The following is a 21,219-nucleotide window of genomic DNA, read 5'->3' as shown; positions in this document are numbered from 1 at the left end:
CCAGATTCTATGACAAACTTAAAAAGGATCAAGAAGCAAGGAGAAATCCAGAGAAACCGTACTTCTTCATAGCTCCAGGTATTCTAAGAAAAAATGTGGCTTCTTACCAGCAACAACAGCGGGAATCTCGTAAGCCGTCCAAATCAACGTTAATGGACTATGACCGCACTCTCACCAAGTCAATTGAGGCGTCACAGAAAAAGAAGCGGGCAGGGAAAGGAGTTGCACAACTCGGACAACAATCGCACCAATCAGTCCCCCCGCTAGTTGTTGGTAATGAATATGGTTCGAATTTAGGATTATTGCATCAGGCAAACATACCTCCGGATGTCGATTTGGATCACCTTGGTGAATTTATTAAAGAGACTAGTCTCGACCTTTACCAGATGTTTGGTGATGGAAACATTGAGAGTGCGGCGGAGGTTGATATTTGGAAGAAAAAAATTGTACTAGGCCAGAGTCTATACAACCCTCAAGCCTTAGGTGATCTGGGGACGCAAATATACCTGCTAAACAAGTGGTACATGCAGGCGTCTACCGGTGGAGACTTCTGCGTTGGTGTCAAAATTAGAGACGAACATTGGTTCCGTGGCGATGATGTTATGTATGTTGACTTTGCATAATTTTATCAACTATGCCACCTGACCTCTCTGGACAAAGTTATCATTAGCTGCTATTGCCTGTAAGTAATAATTCTTTCGATATATTATTAAACTCATCATATGTGTGTATATACATACAAATTATCCTAACAAGTACTATATATATGCAGATTTACAATGATAGAGCGCAGAAAGGAAGGCTGCAATGAAATTAGTTTTGTTGATCCCCATATAGTATTCAAAGACCCAGTTACTCCAAAGCCTAATTGGAAGTCTGAGTCAGAGAGTAACCTCGTGAACTTCTTAGTGAACTAACGCCACAAGAAGGATATATTCTTTTCCTACAACTTTAAGTGAGTGTTAATAATGTCGATCATCCTTAATGGCTTATATGTTGATTCTAGTTAATTAATGAGTGTTATGCGTTATATCCTATAAACACATGCAGTAATCACTGGATATTGATGGACATCGATCTGGTGAAAAGTCACTTGAAAATCTATGACTCGATGAGAAAACCACAACAAGACTACCAAGATATGATAGATATTATCCAGAGGTAATTTCGGTATCTCTAGCAACTATATATACACACAAACATGATGATTAACTATATCTGATGACGTGGCAAATTTTTTATTGGGCAGTGTTTGAAAAACCTTTATTGAGAAGCAACACATGGGAAAATGCAAAGCGCCACTGAATGTAATCCCTTTGAAAGTAAGTCCCCTAAATCGCATCATCTTTATTAATTAAACATATAGCTTTCACTGGATCACCAGATTGGATGACAAATCTTTTTCTCGTAAAGTGGTGTCTGAGGTAGGAACAGGGGAACAACTACTGTGGTTACTATGTTTACAAGTTTATCAAGGAGGTCTCCCAAAAAACTCCTACAGATAGACTCAAAGTACGTTAAAAATACACTATATATTCATTTAATTATTATTATTGATTGTGTTACTATGTCTTTATATATATATATATATATATATATATATATATATATATATATATATATATATATAACTACTATCCTGTAGCTGGCTACAAAATAACTTATTTTGTAGCCACTTTGAGTTACAATAATTACTATATTAATTTACGAGATTATAGTAACTCCTTACTAAGTGGTTTACTATAACGTTATGGTAAATATCCCCATGTGTTATAGTAACCCAACTATCGTAAATTAGTATATAAAATTATCGTAAATAGAGGTGGCTACAGAATAACTTATTTTGTAGCCGGCTACTGAGTAGCCTCTCCCTATATATATATATATATATATATATATATATATATATATACATATATTAATTTATTTTCCTTTAATTTAAACCTGTAGGCTCCATGGTTGAAGGAAAAGGTCATACGACAAGACTAAATCAAAGTAATACAAGAGTCTATAGTCGGATTTTTTAATGACCAGGTCATCGATTCTAAGGGCGAGTTCTACTTCGACCCAACACTGCCATGGAAGCCAACCTAGAGGATGAGAGAAAACTTGTTATATCATAACAACTGTAATGCAATCTTTTGTAATATATGCACATAAAATAATATAATGTAAAATACACATATGCATGCATGCATATATATATATATATATATATATATATATATATATATATATATATATATATATATATATATATATATATATATATTTCTATGCTTGAATTGTGTGATTTAATACGTTCATTGTGCTTGAACCGAAACATACTATACGCGCGTATAAATGTATTATTAGCAGCGTACAATACGACTTTGAAAACCTATTTTGAAAAGAAAAGAAAAAAAAGAAAAGAAAAGAAAAAAGAAAAAAAAACTTTAATTCCGGTTCGTATTACCAATCGGGACTAAAGGGTGCCAGTCTCGTGGCATGTCATGAGGCACCTTTAGTCCCGGTTGGTGTTACCCACCGGGACTAAAGGTTCCTAACCTAGGACTAAAGGACCCCCTTTAGTCCCGGATACTTGCTCTCGGGTGGGGAACCGAGACTAGAGGGGGTTCCCCACCGGGAGTAAAGGCCGTCTGCTAAAATGTTTTATAATTTGGGATAGAGAAATTTTTTATCGTTTTATATTATGTCCATCTTTTATACTCGCTTCGAGATATATCAGCCGTTAGGCACTCTTTTGAGGGTCTTTATAAAAAAACTGCCGCTGCGAGGGCGCTCGCTGCTGCCCGTGGTGTCTCAAGTGTTTGGCTGTAGGGACGTGGTTTTTATCCGTGGTATCGCTCTAGCTAGTGTTTAGTTGTAGGTACGTGGTTTTTGTGGAAGGGACGTTTCGCTCTAGCTGGTTTTTGTGGAAGGGAGGTTTCGCTCTAGCTAGCGGACGAGGTGGGATTAGAATAGGATGGACTTATTTTTTTTTAGTGTTTGGTTGGAGATGACCGTCGCACGCGCGGGAGGGAGAGAAGGACGACGTCGTCGTGATGAACGAGAAGATGGCCGGTGAGCTCCGTCACTGGGTCCACCACAGGCGGTCATGCGCGCGTGCTCAGCCGGCCGGTGCGGGCGAGCTCAACCCCCGAGCCAGCCGCATGCGCCCTTGAAGGCGAGCTCCACCGCCGGCCCCGGCGCGTGCGGCCATGCAGGTGAGCTTCGCCGCCGGCCCAGACTAAGTAAGATTGGTCGAAGTGCAGTTGCAATTATTTTTGTACTTGACCTGTTGATCTCCTGGTCGAAGTGAAGTTTCAATAATTTATTGCCTCGTATCATGGTAACCTACTGTTTTCCTGACAACACGTACTAAAAGAAGAATTATCCGTACATCGTCAAATGGGCGCTGAACAGTGCATGCGTTACTGAACCATTTGTATTATTTATGGTAACGATTTATTCAAGTTATTAGATAAATGTTCCAGATTTGGCGTCTGATGGTATAAAACAATGACTATTACGCTGGGATGACTCCGGCGAGGAAGAAACGTGGGCGAAATTACTACATTCTCAAAACCAAGAGGATACTCCTTAATTCCTGCCTTCGTAACGTGATACATGTGAGTCGTCGATCATTTGAGGCAGATATATGAGTCGTCGATCATTTGAGGCGTATATCTGCGAGTCATCAATCATTTGAGGCATATGTTTCTAAAATCTATGAAAGCTGCACTAATGATATATATGGTGAGGTGATAAATGCAATGTAGATCACTAGGATGGCATAACTCATTACTGGCGGTTCCAAAGATATTTCTATAGGCGTCTATCAGTACCACCAGTAACAAAGGTCAATGAAAATTGTGAACTTCACATGCGTCTTGTAGAAAACCGCTACTACAAATGACTTACACTGGCTATTTTTTAAGAAAACCGCCACTGCAAATGATTTTCAAAAATTATAAATCGGGCTCAAAAAATAACAAAAAAAATTTAATCCAGGAGGCCCCACCAGTCAGCCACCCGTCCGGTCCGTTGAATTCACAAGTCACGGTATTTTTCGCACACTTTGCGGCCAGCGGGATTCAAATCCGCGACCTCCCCTCGCGCGATACTCCTCTAACCACTGCACCTCACTCTCACTTGTGTCTATAATGCATTTTCTTTCTCCTCATATTATCATCAACCGAGTTTAAATTGATTGTTTGAGACCCTAAATAAATTCAACTTAAAAAGTTATCACTTACAAAGTTGCATAACTTTTCGAGATCTAAAACTTTTATTTTTGTTGTTTCTCTATCCGAGGTCGTTTGAAAATTTTAAATTTCAAATTTGAAAAATTTAAACGTTGTTTTCCTTAACAAGATGACTTTAAATGAGAAAGTTGTCAACTATAAAGTTGCATAACTTTTTGATGTCTACAACTTTTGTTTTGGTTGTTTCTCCATCCGAGGTCATTTAAAAAATTTAAACTTCAAATGAGAAATTCAAACGTAGTTTTTCGTGGTAAAATGATTTCAAACGAAAAAGTTCTAGTAATCATCGAGATCTAAAACTTTCATTTTGGTCATCTTTTCATGTGACTTAGTTTAAACAATTTAAATTTTGAATTTCAAAAAATGAGAACTTCAAACAATATTTTGAAACGGCAAATGATTTCGGCTGCAAAAGTCATCAACAACAAAGTTGTAGAACTCATCAAGGTCTACAACTTTTATTTTGGTCATTTCTTCATCCAACGAAATGATAGTCTATATTGTTCATAAATTCATAAATATCTCACATAGTTTATGGAACTGTATAAGAGATATTGCATTTGTGAACAATGTTTACTACCACTTTGTCGGATGAAGAAATAACCAAAATAAAAGTTGTAGATTTTAATGAGTCCTACAACTTTTATATTTATAACTTCTTCAGCTAAAACTATTTGATATTTCAAAATGCGGTTTGAAGTTGTTATTTTTGAAACTCAATTTTTGAAATGTTCATAAGAAATGATGACCAAAATATTATATGTAAGAACACAATAAATTGATAGATCATGATTTTATAAAATTTTAGGAAAAAAACAAGTAATTTGAAGATAGCACGAGGGAGAAACACGTTTTAGTCAGAAATTAAAAAGAGAGATCAGAGTTCTTCAATCATTTAAAAATTGAATTTAAAACAGTATTTTAAAACATCAAATGATTTCAAATAGAAATGTTGTACACAACAAAGTTCTATAACTTTTCGAGATCTATATCTTTTATTTTGGTCAATTCTTCATCCGAGGTCATTGAAAAAATTCAAATTTTAGTACTTAATTTTTAATATTCGGCTATTTGTACTGACGCTAGGTTATGAAAACTGCCACTATAAATACATTTTTAGTGATTGTTTTCTTAAGGCTACCACCAGTAGAAATCATGTATTTTTACTGGCAGTAAACTTAAGAAAACAGCCAGAAAAATGAATTTACACTGGCGGTTCATGATCTGGACCCACAGTTTTATTTCTAGTGGCGCCTGCTCTTTCCGAACTGCCAGTGAAAAAGGATGGCGCCAAGAGAAAGCACCGATGTACTAGTAGATGATGGTAAGATTCATCACCTAGCCGATGTTACCGAGTGACAACAATTGGAAGATAAGTACGTTAAATTCAATTTTAATTCAAAGAATGTATGGTTTGACTTGATCGTCGCTGGGTAATGAATCCATTCAATAAAAGGACTAGAAACTTTAGCATATGCGGTCTGTGATCTTAACCATGTAAAACATATGAACATGGCTATGTCAAAAGCAAAAGTACCTTATGCTCACTGTACTTATTCAATGTCTAAAAAACCATACATTGATATAGATGCCCTCCTTATCCTTTGAAGTAAGAAATAAAGACTCTATGGAAGGTTAGGGTGCCTATGGTTGATGCGTTCAGAGAGCAGGATTTCATATGTGGAGCCATTATTTTTATCACCACCAATGGTTATCTCGTGTGGTTTAGTTTGTTGGGAGTAGTTGGGACAAATCAAAGAAAAGACAGGATGCTTAGTAGTGGCAAGCAGTGGTATAGGGAGGTGGATAGGGGCCTCGCACCCCAACCATACATATGGTTGGTCCACTATATAATCCTCTTAATTAGCAACTCCTGTTCTAAGTTATAAGACATTTTAGTTTTTTTAAATATATTATTTTTATTATGTATCTAGATATGGTGTATATATAAGTGCATAGCAAAATCTATATGCATGTCAAAACATCTTATAATTTGAAATATAGAGAGTAATAATTACTCATTAGTGCTTTATTTGTTCGTACTCTCTTCTTTGTGTTAATTCTTAATGATATTCATATGATGTATGCCTAATACTATGTTTTCTTCTTCCTCTATGTATTCTTATTATTGTTTTTGCGTTTTTTTTCTACACATCTTAGTTGGTCGGCACAGTACACGCCTAATTAGCTAGGTAATGTTGTTAATTAGTGCTTATCTTGTTATTTCTTCCTCCATATTAATCACAACAACATCTATATGCTTTAGAATTATCATTCTTTTATCTTACTTCTCTCTTTTCTTCTTGTTATTATAGTGATTTTTTGCCTATTAATTAGACTAGTCGGAGGAGGTAGCTAGGGTTAATTTTTTTTCTCTATTTCTCTAAAATCTTCAGTCTCATTTTAGACCTTTAGCTTTCTTTTGTATCTAAAAACAAAAGGTGTATCTGGAGAGCTTTCTCCCATAGAGAACACGTACTGAGACTATACACAAATGGTAAGTGATCGGCACATGCAGGGGCTTCTATGGTCCTTGGAGACGTCCGGATAACTTTTTTTATAACCAAAAGCAATTGTGGTAGGTGGATGGTAGAGAATCAATCAACTGATGGTTAGGTGGATCAACGATAGAGAACACTTTTAGGTCAACATAAAACTTGACAATGATGTAAAATATCACTGTCTGTCTATGGCTTAACCCGTCAGTGATATATCATTGTCGAGTCGTAGCTTTAGCCGACGTCACTTATCACTATCGGTTTATGGCCTGATACGGCAGTGATATATCACTTCCAGGTGGTGGTTTGAGCCACTAGTGATAGTTGCCTTTACTGCCGGGTCCAAATTTTCTGGATCCTAGACTTATGAACCGACAGTGATAAGTAACCACCATCAGCTTCAGCACAACCAGTAGTGATGCTCTGGCAATGATTGTGTTCTAGGCGTAGTGGCCGTCGCAGCATGCCTTGCACGTTGGAGGAGGGGACACTAGGGCCAGATGCTTACATTGGCAGGGGGTGGGGGGGGGGGGGGGCTCGCTGCTAGGGTACCACCATGCGCCCCACACTCGGGGACCGCCGTGGTGGAGTTGCGAGAAGGGAGTGAGATGAGTGTCAAGAGAGAAATGGAGGGAGGGAGGGAGGGAGAGAGAGAGAGAGAGAGAGAGATAGAGAGAGAGAGAGAGAGAGAGAGGAAATAGAAACATAGAAGGATAGATATGTAGGCCGGTAAATTCATATGTTCTTAGTGCCTTAATCCATGTTGTGACATGTTGGCATATGGGCCTGTCTGTTAGCCACCCTAAGATAGCACAAGTGGTGGGAGAGACTCTTACTAGGAGGGGCACGAGGGCATATGTAGAGGCTGGGTTCGGCTGATTTTCACCGTTGGCTTCTGTCCCGAACTGATAGTGAAAAGTTTGAGACAAAATCTGGAGGTAAAAATTAGGATGGTTTTTAGCGCTAGTTCCCAAACTGGCTGTGAAAATTATTTCACTGCTAGTTTTATTATAAACTGACGGGGATATATTATCGCTAACGATTTTAATAAAAGCATGTAAAAACTGTTTCTACATTGGTGTAGCAAACGAACTAGCTCAAATATATGGCAAATGATACTTGAATCATAGTCCGCATTGACTTTTTGCATCAAAAAATAAAGCATTAGCTGCTCTAGATTGTTATTAGGGCATCTTCAACGGTTTTTCTAAAGCCTCTATAAATCCTTATTTGGAAAGTTATTTGCATAAAAATCGCTTTCTGTATCTTTCTACTCTTCATTCAAGAAACGGTGGCTATATTTTTTATTTCTGGCTAGCGAGAAATCTGAAATAAAAGATGGCTATATAACTGTTGAAGAGTATTTTTGGGGATTTTGTTTCCAGGACATCAAGAAACGGTGGTTTTGTGCGCAGCACATTCCACTCGTTGATTTAGACACTACATAGTTGTGGATTTTGTATGTAACACACTGATCTACTAAATTAAGTTTTTAAGTCTTGCAACAAGAGAGGACTCTGGATAAAAAGGCCAAAATGCCCTTGGACAAAACGGCCAAGCTCAGTGTCACATGCCTGTGCAGCAACTTGAGCTTTCTCGTGGGCAGCACTATGCCGTCGTTGGCATCCTCGCCGTCGCCGTTAGCGCCCCCACGGAATGCATAATGCCCGTGGCCAACGACCATGCCAACAGTCTCCGACACAATCGCGCGCTCGGCCAACTGCAACGCATGTGGCGCCTGGTGGTGGACAAGCACCAGCTGCTCCAGCGCGTTCCTTGGCGTCGCGGCTTTGCTACAGAGCGATGTTCATGGACTTGGGTCATCTTGCTTTACTCCGTGCTGCTCCAGTGCCAGCAGGCAGCATGCCCGCTTCATCTGCTGGCTCGCGAGTCATGGCGTTGCTTCCGTTCTCTAGGACATAACCAGGACCGTGCCTTGTTGAGGAGGCTGATAATAAGATGACTAGATCAGGCAGAAGAGATAAGAATGTAGCAACGACGGACTCCAACAACAGAATGAAGCAAGGGCAAATTCGTCCATTTATCATGCCCTCATTCCCTGTCAGGTTGGAAAAGGCTCTGTTAACGCCAGCGGTGTGTGCTGCACCAAAACGTAGTTTTGAGAGTGTCCAAGTAACGAAAACAACGAGTGCGGTGTGATCTGCACAAAACCACACTTTAGTGATGTCCCATAGACAAAAGGTCTTTTTTTTATCAAAATCTCTCTTCCTAGTAATTAGGAAGGACTAGGTAGCGTGCCCGTGCGTTGCTACGGGACAACTAAACTTTTACACTAAAAACACATGGATCACATGATACAATAATAATACTATGAAATTAAATACCGACGTTAAAGTAACATTTAATTTAAAAAACAAAGTTTGTGAAATTAACATAGTAATGGAGAGCGCGGCGTCGCAGGCTTACCAACTCTACTGTATAGACCTTTGCATGATACGGCTAAGATAATATTTTATATAGGTAGAAAAAAAATCTCCAATATCCATTTCTTTCGTGCATTATCTTACCTTCTTTGGCGGTCTTAGTCTTATCTCCTAATGGTGCACATGAACGGTTATTTTCCATGCGTTGCAACTGAACAACCATGTACATAGGGTGATTTATCTAGGTAATGCAACCGAAAATTCATCAACCCCATGTCTGAGTTTTTCCAACTACTGTGGCTACAACAATGTCAAGGTTGACCTTAAGTTCAAAATCCATGGTGAATGCAGCATGTTTAAAAGTGTTTCACGGGTCGCCTGAGGGGTATTCTAGTTTCAATTGGCAAACCATGTGTTAAGTATTGAGGCCACACCATCATGTCATTATCCTTCAGTTGTACAATTACAACACTCAATTCAGATAAAAACGTAAATATTCACATAGCACAATTATTTCTGAGTCGTTAATGCAAACCCATCAATCAAAATAGACAAATATTGATATGAGCAATTGCCTTTTTGTTAAGCATCCATGGGTACCGAGTGCTACAACTGCTGCCTCCCCTCATTGCTGCACACAGTAGCAGCTCACAGTTGAAAGCCAACTCGCCCCGGGGTGACGGCTGTCAGCAGGCGCATGTCTCCCAACGGCTCTTCCCATCCTCAGGTGCTGCACCCTCTTACTGCAACATGCATCATATAGATAACTTATGATTGGAGCAAATACAAATTTTAACCAAAGTTTAACATTGGTTCTAAATGAGTTGCTCACTAATATCTATCTACGTAGAAAAGAAAGGAGGTTTGCTTTAGGAATGAGCTAAATGATAGGCTGGAGTTTAGCTCCAAATGCAAAGCCATCTAAGCATCTGGAGCATGGATTAGGAAGGACACCACAGTGAGCGTAGAAGCAAACAGACATAGCAAGCAATGGCGCACTGGGAGAGCGAGCACGTCTTGGTTTCACTATGTGCTGTCCTCCAACTTCGATCCCGATGCCTCTGATGATGTCTTTGAGCCAGAATTGTTATTCGAATTACATGGAATCAGCATGTGGACCAAAGATCACTAACTTAGTGTTAGTTTTCTCTAACGGCAGTGAAAAACATTTAGTCTTGCTCCTAAGAAACCCTGAATTACTTTCAGAACCTTATTAAGTACGGAGCTCTTGCCGCCATGAGAGCATGCTGTTTGTATAACACAGTTCAGATTCAACAAAAAGACATGCTAATGGAACCAAGCACTCCTCTTTACCTGTCATATTAAAATGAGTTAAATGCACCGGAGGTCCATTAACTTGTGAGGAAGTTTCGGTTAGGTCCATCAACTTCCAAAGTGGCTTTTTGGGTCCATAAACTTTGTACGCCGTATCACTTAGGTCCATACCTCTCCACGTTGGCTTCTCGTGCTGACGTGGCATGATGCCTTGGCCATGTAGGCCAACCGCAGCCCCGCGGCCGCGCGAGCAGAAGCCGGTGGACGGCGCCAGGCCACCCCACCTTAGAAGCTTGTATCTCTCCAACTAGGCCGAATTAGACTTTAGCACTTTAAGCAAAGTTGGAGATCTCGTGTAGCTCTACAACATTTGTTACTACCTCATGCCAAAACTAAATGAATTTGGAGTTAAGAGAGGACAAAGATTGATGTTTCCATGTATTTTTGCGGTAGTATTGGTTACTTCCTTCGCGATTGAGCTAAACCGACCAGCTCATTGGAGATGTGGCGCCTATGCCTAGCCATCCTCCCCGCCACGGAATCTGGAGCAACTACCACCAGGACCACGACGTACGCGAACGCGATGATAATGAGCACGGCTACGAGCAGGACGAAGAGCAGGTAGGGCCTCTTGCTCCAACGCCTCATGATCCCGAGCGTGAATGGGTACAGCAGCAGTAGGACCCACACATTGAACAACAGCCCGCTCGCCGCGCCGGCGACTTGCGCGAATGACCACTCGAAGGTGGCCTCCCTCCCAACCGCCACGCCGATGGCGGCGACGTTCACGGCAATCACCAGCACGGTCGGCATCAGCAGCCACGCCCACTGCACTTGGTACAGCTCCACGAACCTCTCCCTCGTGGCGGCGCCGCCGCTCGCAGACACCGGCTTCGGCGTCAGCTTGAACGACAGGCCCTTGAGGCCGACGAGCCTGAGCAGGCTGTGCAGCACCGCCGCCGGGTACACGGCCGTCGCGCCGATCATGTAGAACTGCTCATTGCGGCACCAGTCCAGTAGCGTGAGCCCCGTCCACTTGATCTCCACCATGCCGCACACCTCCATCATGGCGATGCCGATGAACAGGTAGAACGCGTAGGTCTGGAACGGCTTCTGTATGTAGAACTCGCCGTCGCTGGAGAGCCACATCAGCGGGAGAAGGTCGTAGACGAAGATGAAAGCCGCCGAGATCGGGTAGGTTGTCATGTTGGTGTAGGCGGCGCGCTGCATCGGGTGGAGCCGCCGGCTGGCTAGGAGCAGGGAGTTGCGGGAGAAGAACATGTCCAGGGAGCCCCCCGACCAGTGTAGGATTTGGTGGAGGCGCTCCGTGAGGTTGATCGGCGCCGTGCCGCGGAACGCGTCAGTCTCTATGGCGCAGTACATGGACCGCCACCCCTTGCGGTGCACCCGGAAGCCGGTCACCACGTACTCTGTCGCGATGTTGTACACCCACCCGACGCCATTGCCCCACTCTGTCTCATCCTCGTACACGTAGGGCGCGACGTCGGCCAACTCCGCCACGAGCCGCTCATCGTCGAGCGATGCTGGCGGCGTGAGGGGCCATTCCTAGTGCACGTCCAGTGTCATAGAGTTGATGAACGGCATGGAGTTGCTGAACTGTCTGTGGGGGTTGTCCAGGAGCTTGGAGGCGCCGTCGGGCAGCCACCGGGGCGGGTCGGCGCCATAGAGCGCGACGCGCCGGAACATGCAGCCAGTGCCGACGTAGGATGGCCACTGGAAAACGTTGAGGCCGAGGGAGGTGGCGTCGAAGAAGACGCGGTTGTGGTTGCAGTACCAATCCGTGGGGTCGACGCCGTCGAAGCGCTGCGGGAACTGGACGAAGGCGGTGTCGTCGCCGTGGCAGCGGTCGAGCATGAAGCACAAGGCGGCGCGGAACGCACCCGAGTTGTTGATGTAGTGGTCGTAGTCGAAGTTGATGATGAAGGGCGCGTTGGAGAGCAGCGCCGAGACGCGCAGCTGCACGTTCATGGCGCCCACCTTCTTCTGGTGGTCGTACCCCAGGCGCTTTTCCCGCGCGATGTACACTAGCATCGGGAGGCGCACGTCGACGACGCTAAAGTCGAGGGGGCTGGAGGAGCTCGCCGGCGTGCCAAGCTGAGGCTCGTCGCCGGGATGGTTCAAAATAACCTAGGCCAGCTCACCCTCGACGACGACGACAACGACAGCAGTAGTGACAGCAAGGAGGCCATCATCGGGAGCTACCAGCTCGTGTTCCTCAGCCTGGCGCACAACGCCCTTGACGGGCCCATCCCGGAGTCCCTCACCATGCTCACAAAGCTGCAGCAGCTCGACCTCGCCGGCAACAGCCTCAACGGCACCATCCCGGCGCAGCTCGCTGCGTTGTCCGGCGCTCGACCTCTCCAGGAACACAATAGCTGTAACACCCTCGGTGTTACGCCTTAATCAAAATACTAAATCATGTCATGAGCATCATGTTTATGTATTATTGCATGTAGTAAATGAGAAATTAAATTTTATTGCACTAATTCTCAAATTGAGCTCTAATTTATTCCTTGTCCAAATTGTCCTTCCAGCACGTCATCTCTCTCCACGTGAGAGCTCCATAGCCACAAAGTCAAATGATAAATTATTATCATTCACTAATTATTAGCATACCACTTGGCAAGATTTATATCTCCATCAATCTCGTGACGCGCCACTGTCATCTCTCGTTGTTCTAATTATCCCACCTTTACTTCGCTTGCTAATCACCTTACAAAATTATTAGTGCACGACGCGCTACCACTGTCATAGTGTGTCGCACACGCTACGCATTAATCTCACTCACAAGTTCGGCCGCTGAGCACGCCGCTCGCTCACTGCTCCGCAAACGCAGTACACACACCCTTTCCTCACATCAGCACTGTAGCAACAAAGAGGTTCTGCACGCTGGTACCGCAGCAGCGCAAAACACTGTTCACGCGTGGAAAACACTGTAGCTCCACAGAAAACATTTTTTACCCACAGCAACACGCCGTTCCCGCGGTGTTTTATTACCTTTAAGCAAGCTAGTTAGCCACTAACCTAATGACGCGTCGCTGTCGCGCATTTGCTTCTCCATTCCTGCGTCTCCTGTCTTTAAAAGGACACACCGAGCCGCCGAGCCATCCCACTCCGCTGCTCACTTGTTTCTTCCTCTCAAATCAAGTTCTTCTATTCTTGCCTGAGAGAGCTACGTCTATCGATTTCTCCCCGAGCAATAATCAGCTGAGGTAGCTAGTCTGCAATTGATCTTCTCATTCTCTAATATTTCCTTGACATGTGGTCTCCTCCCCCATTAATTCATTGACCTGCATGAATGAACCAGCACCCCAACGCCAAGCACGTTCAGCCCAAAGCCCACTCCAGTCCTGATGTGCTCGTAAGTCTAAGACCACTCAAAGTCCATCATTGAATTAATTCTCTCATGACCAAAGACCACACCACCGCACACGGCACGGAGCCAGAGGACAACCCTGCCAACTCGTTTCATGCTTCCAGACTACCTAGCTTGTTGTGACCACCCACTCACCAGTGCTATATATATGGTTCTGCTCCGCTCCGCGGAGGGCAAGCAAGTGCTAAGCTCCCTGGTGTCTCTCCTCTTGCATTGCCTCCGCACATCGATCACCGTAGGCGGCACTTCATTCAATTCCAAGGTAGCTAGCCTAAAAGAATTTCTTCATCCTCCTTCTCTATTATTTTCTTGACCCGCGGTCTTATCTAGTATTTCTAGACCCACAGTCATGTGCAAGTCAACAAGTCCAATAGCATGATTATCCTCCTCCAATAATATCATTTTCTTCATCTCTAGAGCTTATTTAAATTTATTTATTTATTGTGAAATAAATTTTGTTAGATTCCTAAATTCATGATCTATCTGTTAGTGTAATTAGTTCGTATAGTTCAGTGATAACTTTAGGGTTACTTTATTATTTTGAAATGCTTATTATTATTATGGTTATTTAGATAATGAATTTTTGTGATGCATGGTAGCTAGTGCACCTTGTTTTATTATATAGTAAATTGATATTAACAATAAGGATGCCTTTAGTTGCTAAGATAATACATGAAATGTTTCATACCTGTTTAGTGGGAATAATAGGTAACTTTGCGTATTAGTCATTAGAGTTAGCTTAGTAGCTTGGTAGATGTATTCTTATTTTAAGAGTTGCTGTTGCTGTATTACAAAGCATTGCATCATCATCACTGCATGCATATAGAGAACACGCCACTGGAGATCGTGAGCTTCGGTGACCAGGAGTACGACGAAGTCGTCGAATAGTACGAGGAGGAGATCCTCGTGCAGGAGGACGTTCCGGAGCCGCCCGTCACTGACTTTGCTGACACCGTGCCCGCTGAAGGCAAGCCCCGGTGCATAACCCTTACTTTGAATAATAACTGGATATATATCTATGATGTGCATTTACGTTATAGGCATTTTATGAAAACTACATGCATAAATATATCTACCTATAAGTCCTACTAGTACAGGTCGAGTAGCTGCTATGCTCAGGATATCAGTAGCGTGGGTAACCTGCCGTTACTCGCAAATAGGTGATAAATATGATCACTCATGATAAAATGGTGGAAAGGAAAATGGTGATCGGGCAGGGATATGGTTGGGTTCTGGTGGGCGTAAAGGGTTGTGTCATGCGGCCAACAGGGCATAGCTCGGTTACACTTTTTCCCTGTCTGTGTCAATTAAGGACCGGTCGTTGCATATGACTCTAGGCAAGTCACAGATCTATTGTCCCGAGCACATACTTGGGTATGGGTGCAGAGAAGACCTGTTGCCCTCTTGTCACGGATCCGGCTCTTTCCGGACCGACTGATGGGAAGAGGAGGTGGTGGAGGTCCTTGCACCACACTGAGTACGGGACTCAGGATGTGGGGCTTCGAGTCCAAGTTTGGACGGGGACCTGGACACCCGGGACAGGAGAGTGATGGGTTAGTCCTGCTTGTGCCTGGGGTACAAGCGGGGCGTGTGTCTTCGGGGCACCCAGCTGGACACATTGATTCGCGAATCGCTGGGAAATCCGGTACGGCTTGTCTACGATTTAGCACCGTAGTAAGAACTGAAAGTTGAAAGGAGAAGAAATGAAACTGATTGCTCAACTCTTGCTTGAAAGTAGAATAGGTGTTTATATAGACTGGCTAGATGATAACTTAATATGGCTGATAATAATAATACATAAATAAGGACTCACTATTAGTATTGCTTTCTGCTAAAGAAAACCAGCAAACCATAAAGCTTATTATATTCCTTGGAGTCGGAAAATTATTCCCACTAGTCGGATAAGTCTTGCAAGTATATTGTGTACTCAGTGTTTATTTACCCCTGTTGCAGGTGATGCTTGAAGAGTACCTTTATGTGGAGGATTCTTCTGGTGGGCTCAGACGAAATCCTCGTCCCTATCGCTAGATGTTTATTTTTAAATTCCGTTGTTTATCATTCCGCACTCTGATATTTGGTATTGTAATAATGTACTTTTAAGAAACTCTGATGTATAAAATGGATAAGTATTGTAACTCGTTCTCATTATTGGATCCTTGGGAAAAATGTGGATCTTTCGGGTTCTCCCTGGTGTGCCCAATGGATACCGCCCGCTGTAGCTTGCTTTCGGGGTGCTTAGTGTCTGGTGGAAGACAAGCGCCTCCATAAGTGTACTATTTCGGACGGTTCTGCCACAACAGCGCCATTCGTTTCTCAGTCCTGAAGGAAGTAACCAATACTACCGCAAAAATACACGGAAACATTAATCTTTGTCCCCTCTTAACTTCGAATCTGTTTAGTTTTGACACAAAAGGTAGTAACAAATGTTGTAGAGCTACGCGAGATCTTCAACTTTGCTTAAAGTGCCAAAGTCTAATTCGGCCTGGTTGGAGAGATACAAGCTTCCAAAGTGGGGTGGCGCGGCGCCGTCCACCGGCTTCTGCTCGTGCGGCCGTGGGGCTGCGGCTGGCCTGCATGGCCACGACATCATGCCACGTCAGCACGAGAAGCCAACGTGAAAAGGTATAGACCTAGGTAATACGGCGTACAAAGTTTATGGACCCAAAAAACCACTTTGGAAGTTGATGGACCTAACCGAAACTACCTCACAAGTTAATGGACCTCCGGTGCATTTAACTCTATTAAAATTATTGTGATGTTTGTGGGCTCTTGCTGGACAAGAAACAATACCACCTGCAATTCAGGTTTTGTTGATGATAGGGAACAGTGCCATACAAAAACTTGAACACAAACAACAAAAGAAATCCCATCAAAAGAACAAAAAAGAAAAACAATGAGTTGTAGGTGCTCTGTGTCTTGTCTAACTGAATTAGGGAGTTGAGAGATCAAAACCTTGCTGCAATCATGAACCACTATCAATCCTGCTCTGACATTTTTAACCACACCTGTATTTACAACAAAAACAGGAAAGAGTTGAGAGATTTCTTGTAAATATTAGCTTACAAACAATAGCCAGGTTTCAGTAATGACATTCCTAAGGTAAAATTATTATGGACAATGTAGGATAGCTTACCATTTTTGTAATCACAGCGGGGCAGCAGGATAGTTTGCATTTGTCCCTCACTTTTTTCATTGTAGCACTTTTTTGTAGTGCATCTGCCCTTGGATTTCTTATCTTCTTCAGAAACTCTCTGCCGTCTTTCTCCATCAGAATAAGGCCTTGTTTAGTTGGACCCCAAAATCCAAAAAGTTGCTACAGTACCTGTCACATCGAATGTTTGCGGTCCGTGCATGGAGCATTAAATGTAGACGAAAAGAAAAACTAATTGCACAGTTTGGTGAGAAATTACGAGACGAACGTTTTAAGCCTAATTAGTCAATGTTTGGACACTATTTGTCAAATAAAAACGAAGGTGCTACAGTAGTCTCAAAATCCAAATTTCGCGAACTAAACAAGGGCTAACTCTGTTACAGCTCTAGAAAGGCACGAGAGAACAAGAACAATTATCAAGACAGAGTTCAAGTGTTGAGCACACCCATGATGTAAACTTCTTCATGGCAGTACCTTGCAGATGCACTTGAACATGTCCAGAATACAGTTAAAGAAGCCTACATTAAAAACTACAAGTGCAAGCTTCTAGTAGCCAAAATGACCAAGACAGTCACTAAATTTCACCATGGCAGGTACTGCATTTGTCTCTTATTCGGGATTCCCAGAAATTTGACATGGGGAAATAAGTTGCAACAACTTGAACGATGCTACAGTGATTGCATAAGCACCAAGAATTTTTGTTCTCAGAATTCAAGAAGTACCAATGAAGTCAAGTATTCAAGCAAGCATTGGACAAAGCAGGTAACAAATTACCCAACAATATGCTCTCTACAGTAAAAATCGATCAAAACTTATACAACCGTGCATAAGGAATTACCAAGTGCAATCCCGGTTCAGTCAAGGATGGATCACAAACATTCATCAGTACACACCTAAGATTTGTCATGATATGATCAAGAAGCCTGATTAAATAAGGGAAAAAGATTCTTGCATAATCCACATAGGTCTAGGCAATAAGCAAAATGAATGCACCAACCACGAATTTAAGAACAAGATATGCAAGAACTGCATAATGATTGGAAGAAACCCGGTGCGTATCAAGAAGCCAGATTAGCATCGATCGCACAGGAACTCCACTGTTGCAAGCATCAAATCGAACCCATACTGAATACATCCAATGAAGCTGCAGCTTCAACTGACGGGTACAACTATTTTGTTGATTACACAAGGTATGGTGGTTGCTGCAGTTGAATGAAATCACATAAACGCAGAAGCAATTTCACCTGCGGGATCTGGGACTGCACAGACCCACGTGTAGCAAGCATGAACTGGAACAGACATGCACGGAGAAGCACACAGAACCGCGGTCGCCGCTGACCAGCTCGACGCACAACCGAAGAACACCGTGGGGGTCTCAGAACCAAACTCGGCTGCAGGAGCTACGACGTGGACTGCCACCGCCGTGCCTGCCTGTACCAGTGGCCCAACGGTTCTCACACGGACGAGCACCAGGAGACCGACGAAGAACAGAGCGCCAGAGCTCTAGGAATAGAGAGAAGCCGGCCCAAAAATCGAACGAAAATCGATCAAGAACTCCATCAATAGTTCCCAAAATTTGCACAGGTAATCACCAAGGAGTTAGTGAGCTATCCCGAAAGAATTGTCGCCCAATTTCTACCCAATCTCCGGGAAATTTCAGATCGAGCCAAGAACACGAAAAAAGTCCCCCAAAACGGAAATCATCGATTTCTGCGTGCTCGAGTCGATTCAGTTCAGTTAACTCTTAGAGTAGCTTCAACTCATGTCATAGCATGAATCAACGCAAAAAGAACGAGTTAATTTGCCTCAAATCGACGAGGGCGAAGGTGCGGGCGAGGACAATGGCGCGGGCGATAGCGCAGACCTGACAAGCGTGACGGCGGCGGCGCGGTTGTCGTGGATCCCGGTGGCGCGGCCTTCGTGGGAGCGGACGCAGACGCTGGCCGCGCGAGGGGCGAGGGCGACAGTGGTGCGGGGATGGGGATGGGGAGCGGCACGCGCCGCGGCGGCCCGTAGGATCCAGCGGGTCACACGGTGGGTGGGGGGTGGTGATTGCGGCGTTTTAGCGATTTGAGGAGGAGGAGGAGGAGGATGGGCGCCGCCGCTGCGGACCGCTCGCAGTAGTCGCCGACGTTTGGAAGGGAGACGGGCGTAGGGGGCGCGTGCGGCAATGGCGCAGAGCGAGGTTACGTGCGGTATCGCAAGGGGAGGCCTGACCCAGATCCGGCCATCGCCGGCGAGCTAGAGGTGGCTGCCGGAGCTGGGGAGGTCGCCGAGGCATGTGGCGGCGGCGGAAGTTGAGAGGGCGCGGCTTCTGTCGCTCAAGCGGAGAGGAGGAGGACGTTTTAGTTTTTTCGGAAAAAAAAGGACGCCTCTCTAGGTGGAGGGATCGAACCGTGGAGGGAGGCTGCGGACGTGTGGGGCTGGCGGCGGGGGAGGATGGAGTGGAGCGCGTGACGCGGCATCGCACCGACGCGAACGAGGAGCGACCCTAATAAAAGTCATACGAAAAAATAGTCTTATTTTTATTCTTTTTAGTTATAGGAGATATAGAGAGTCTGATAGTAATGATACTTTGAACGTCTAATGAAATTGGTTATTTACTTGAAAAAATTATATCATTATCCACATTGAATTTTTTCCATTAGAAAATTAAAGTATTTATGACCGGAACAAGTATAATAAACAGAGGGCATTCCAGCATTCAGAGTGAATCAATCATAGATCACATCCTCATTCGTTGGCGGAATTTTGTACCTGCAACCATCAGGTCACGGTGGGCCTCACAGGATCGATATGATACGTTCGTGTAGTGTGGGTTTGAACTGCGATCTGACATTTTAACTCTGCTCCGGTTGTTTCCGCGTTTGAGCGCGCCTGGTACCGTCAGAAGCCGATAATCCTGCCGAACGGGTTGCGACGATTGGGTGAACGCACGTTCGTGTTGGAGGCTCGCCCGAAACGCGAGTCTAGCTTCGCAATTTGGAAAAAAACAGAGCTGGGTTCCTTCGCAATTCCTTAGAGGGACACAGAATTAATTAGAGAAAGGTGTCACAAAGGAAGACGACACGCGCATCACTCCTGGAGAAAAAGAAAGGGGAAAGAAAGAAGTTCTCTTATTCCTTCTCATCCATGAACTTGCCGGCCGTCTGGCACAAGCACATGTGGTATCTTCAGTTGACGAACCTAATTCTTCCTTGGTCCTGGTCGCGGGCAGGCCAGTAGAGAACAAACAAGAATGATTTGCACGCACTTTGGTTATGGATCGGAGATGCTTGGCGACATTTGTCACCAATCTGACGGAGAGGAAAACAGAGGGAAAACCGGAAAATTAAAGGACGAGCAAAATGTACACAACTAATCTGAACTTGAAGAAGTTGTTAAAAGCGACAACCGAGATCATATATACAGTACAATATATGGATTCACACTATGGTTTATCAAACAATCATAGAATTCGTCACAGCGAAACAGCGCATAATTAGAAGACAGCCACTAGCGGAGAACATAACTACGATGCCTTATCATTTTTACAGAACAGACGCAACAAGTAACCAGTGGCAAATAAACACTGCTCGCAAAAAAATAAATAAAGTGGCAAACAAACACAGCGCAGCATGCAGTATATTTGTTGCTCACATCATCACTGCCGTGTTCTGCCTGTAGTCTTGCGATCATCCTTGCCAACGTATGCATGAGCATGATGAGCATCACCATGCCCACGATCTCCACGGAAGTTGTTGGCAGCCGGCACCGCCACCACAGTGGGAGAAGCACTAGGGTTAGGGTAGCCGTAATCGTCTTCATGGGCATGGCCACGACGAGCAATCTGCTGCCTCTCGGGTGGCGTCCTCGCGGAACCCGCGACCCCTGCTGCTGCCACTGGCCCGGCATGGCGGATTGGACTGGCGACGACTTGCTCGTCTTTCTTGGGAGCTTTGCTGGCCGCAGTAGGAGTCCTCGCTGCCACAGAAGCCTCCTCGGTCTTCTGGACCCTATGTTTAGGACTAGGAGGAGCTTGCGGAGCCGCCGGAGTATACTCAGGAGGTTGCGGTGGTGGAGTAGGTGGTGAGTCCGCCGTCTTGTTCTTGTCTTCATCATCGCTCTTGTTTTTGTTCATGTTCGCACCGTTGCCATTGTTTGCTTCCTTTCCAGTTCCAGAGGACGGCGGGTGGCCGACCTCGTGACCTGGATGATGCTCATGTGTCACTTGTGGTTGTGGCGGATCATTTTCGCGGCAGCAGAACGGGAGACACATAGCCGGAGC

The 21,219-nt window shown here is 44.2% G+C and overlaps 1 long non-coding RNA gene and 1 pseudogene across 1 annotated transcript; both read right to left on the bottom strand.

The window, feature by feature from the left end:
- Nucleotides 1–9,556: 9,556 nt before the first annotated feature.
- Nucleotides 9,557–19,321, bottom strand: LOC136528111 (uncharacterized). The gene is made up of 4 exons (XR_010776987.1): nt 17,791–19,321; nt 16,935–17,052; nt 16,754–16,806; nt 9,557–9,872 (listed from the first exon to the last, which is right to left on the bottom strand). It is a non-coding gene; the product is annotated as an uncharacterized lncRNA (long non-coding RNA).
- Nucleotides 10,864–13,486, bottom strand: LOC136528595 (probable mixed-linked glucan synthase 9; annotated as a pseudogene).
- Nucleotides 19,322–21,219: the final 1,898 nt, after the last annotated feature.

This window comes from Miscanthus floridulus, chromosome 19 (assembly GCF_019320115.1).
Source record: "Miscanthus floridulus cultivar M001 chromosome 19, ASM1932011v1, whole genome shotgun sequence".
In the NCBI taxonomy this organism is placed as follows: domain Eukaryota; kingdom Viridiplantae; phylum Streptophyta; class Magnoliopsida; order Poales; family Poaceae; genus Miscanthus; species Miscanthus floridulus.
Note: the sequence above shows the minus strand (reverse complement) of the source record. Positions and strands in the feature narration are given on the sequence as shown.